At 42.5% G+C, this 3068-nt stretch overlaps 1 non-coding gene across 1 annotated transcript; it reads left to right on the plus strand.

The window, feature by feature from the left end:
• The first annotated feature begins 607 nt into the window (after window positions 1–607).
• Window positions 608–751, plus strand: LOC142449716 (small nucleolar RNA SNORA48). The gene has a single exon (XR_012784833.1). It is a non-coding gene; the product is annotated as a small nucleolar RNA SNORA48 (small nucleolar RNA).
• Window positions 752–3068: the final 2317 nt, after the last annotated feature.

Here is a 3068-nt window from a genome sequence, read left to right on the forward strand (position 1 = left end):
GACCAGAGGATGGACACTGGTACAGATAGGAACTGGAAACACAGGGAATCCAGGGTGGATGATCCCTTCCGACCAGTGGTGCGAGTGGTGATACTGGGAGGGTAAAGAAAGGGTGGACTGGAAAAGGGGAATTGATTACAAGGATCTACATGTGACCTCCTCCCTGGGAGATGGACAACAGAAAAGTGGGTGAAAGGAGACGTCGGACAGGGCAAGATATGACAAAATAATAATTTATAAATTATCAAGGGTTCATGAGGGAGGGGTAGCAGGGAGGGGTGAGAAAAATGAGGACCTGATGCCAGGGGCTTAAGTGGAGAGCAAATGCTTTGGGAATGATGAGGGCAATGAATGTACAAATGTGCTTTACATAATTGATGTCTGTATGGATTGTGATAAGAGTTGCATGAGCCCCTAAAAAAACGATTAAAAAAAAAAGAATACAGACTTGACATCCCTATGGTTCAGGTCTACTTTGCCTTAGCAGCAGTTCTCAACCTGTGGGTCGTGACCCCTTTGGAGGTCAAACGACCCTTTCACAAGGATCGCCCGATTCATAACAGTAGCAAAATTACAATTATGAAATAGCAAGGAAAATAATTTTATGAGCCCCTGGCTATGGGCAAAGAGACACCTGATTGGTGGTGGTGCTGTTATATTAGTCAGGGGCAGAGCAGACTGGCAGCCATTTGTTCATCCTTGCTTGATGCCTAGATCGTGGCCAGAGTGATTTCATGCCTAGGGCACATAAAATTGTGAAGAAAAAAAAAGAAGAAAATAATTCTATGTCACCACAGCATGAGGTACTGCATTGAAGGGTGGCAGCATTAGGAAGGTTGAGAACCACCGCTAGACACAGAGGGTCACTGTGAGACAAAATCAACTCGGCGGCAATGGGATTGGATTTGGGTCGTTACGGCACTCATAATGAAAAAGATTTTCAAAGGCAAAATTCACTCTGGTAAATTATGGTACACGTAAGCCCGGTTTTAAAAAAATATGATCGGTCAGAATGAAGATACTGTGTCCTGTTCAGAAATAATGAGCAGCAGGAAGTTTTACTGACCTTCGCTTCCTAGCAACCACCAATCCCGGTGGTAGCTATGCCTGATTCACTTGACAGATGCATTATTCCTCAGATATGATGGTGCTAGAGTAAATGAATAATTGGGTCCTTTTGGCATGGAAGAGAATTTCAAGTAAAAGAATGGAAATACAAAAAGATGAGATATTTTAAATCAGTTTTCCCTCCTCTTATCTCCAAATTTATTAAAAACAACCAACCAACCAGCCAAAGCTGAGAGTGGCTGGGACTCTGGGAGATGGCTAAAGAGCTGAATGTTCTAGAGCACGTTCTGCCCTGGCGCCAACATCAGCTTGTTTGCCTTCAGCTTTCTGCTGCAATTGGAAATCACACATTGAGTAAGCTTTGTTTCCTTTTGAAACCAGCCTTTTACCACATGATTTTAAATTAAAATGCTCATATCTTAGGCTACTTTTCATAGCAAAAAGTCACTAAAGCCCAAGGGACGAACTTTGCTCCTGTCAAGTCATACGCCCTCTCCCATGATCAAGTACCATGAGGTCATAAACAAAGCCAGTGCAGCTGAGGCTGGGAAAATGGTCTAAGAGGGAAAGATCTTTGATTTATATACAAATTCTCAGGCGAGTATCCCCAGTAATGACAAGCAAGGGGGCAGGGGAGCATGTGTTGCTCTAATGGACTTTTGTCAAACATATTTTTAAAGCTCATTTGAATTGACATTCGTGTTCCTTCTTGAAAACGGCAGGAACCGTGATAAATGGTGATCCTGATAAAGTTCACTCGTAGCCAGTTTTGAAATGATGATGTTGCTTATTTTATCGAACCACTGCCTGTATTTTTTTGTACAGTGCAGCTCTGCACATGGTCCAAGAAGAGAGACAAATGAAGGGGAAACAGGACAACATACCTTACCGACCACTGGCACATTCTAAATCATCCAGCCTCAGAATGCTTGAAATTGGAAATTAGAAACTTATGAAAGATTTGTAGCTATGCTTGGGAAATAGTGAATTTAAAACACATCTATATTCACAGTTGTATTACTCTTGAATGATAAGTAAAGAGAACAACCAGGTCCCACAACAGCTTTGTCATTTCAGGATTATAATAAAATTTCAAGTTCAATCAAAGCAATGAATAATAAAATGGTATTTTTAAAAGTCACACTATATTCCAATGAGTGTATTTTCAAAATCACAACTCCATTTTCAAGGGTACTGTTTCATTATTTATTCCGTCTATCATCATGTAATACTTGTAGCCTCGACCACACAGCAGGCCTTCGTGTTGATCCTAAACAACACAACAGTGGCACATGGGACATGAATCCAGCTACATGGAGCTTACATTCTGGTAAGGGAGGAAGTAACCAACCAACCAAACCAACCCTAAAAACACAATAACGGGAGGGAGGGGCACAGGGCATAGCGGTGGTTGGGCTTAATGAGTGTCATGAAAGGATTAAACAGAGATTAAGGAAAGAACTGTTTCTGAAACAGGAAGTGGGAAAGGAGAGCGGAGAAGCACTCCAGAGGGGAAGGGAGAGTCTGGACTGAAGAGAATCCGCCATGGAAAACTCTTGAAGTAGTTTCTCTGGACAGAGAGCAGTACTTCTCTCAGTAGCTGGAGGGGAAGGGGAAGTTTGCTCTTGTTCTAGAAGGGAGGTGCCAAAGCTCACAGCAAAGTAAGTTACAAAGTAATGCTCCTGGGGTTCCAGTTCAGTTATGCACAGGCTTACTTCACCCCAAAACATGCTTAAACAAGTCTCAGTGCTCACTGGTCGCTATGTGTCAGCATTGACTCCATGTCTGTGAGTTTGGTTTTGGTTTGGTAAATTCTTTCAGGAGCACACTTGTCTCAGTCTCATTAGGGGGCCTTCAGAGAAAGACTCCACTCAAAACAGTGGCTTCTAAGGGGGATCTACTGGGTCAGTTTCAGCCAAGGCAGAAAGATCAGCTCAGAAGGCTAGGGTGACCGTGTTTGGAAGTTCCAAAAAGATAATCTTGATAGATATTTTTGAAGG

The sequence above is a fragment of the Tenrec ecaudatus genome, chromosome 5, assembly GCF_050624435.1.
Source record: "Tenrec ecaudatus isolate mTenEca1 chromosome 5, mTenEca1.hap1, whole genome shotgun sequence".
In the NCBI taxonomy this organism is placed as follows: domain Eukaryota; kingdom Metazoa; phylum Chordata; class Mammalia; order Afrosoricida; family Tenrecidae; genus Tenrec; species Tenrec ecaudatus.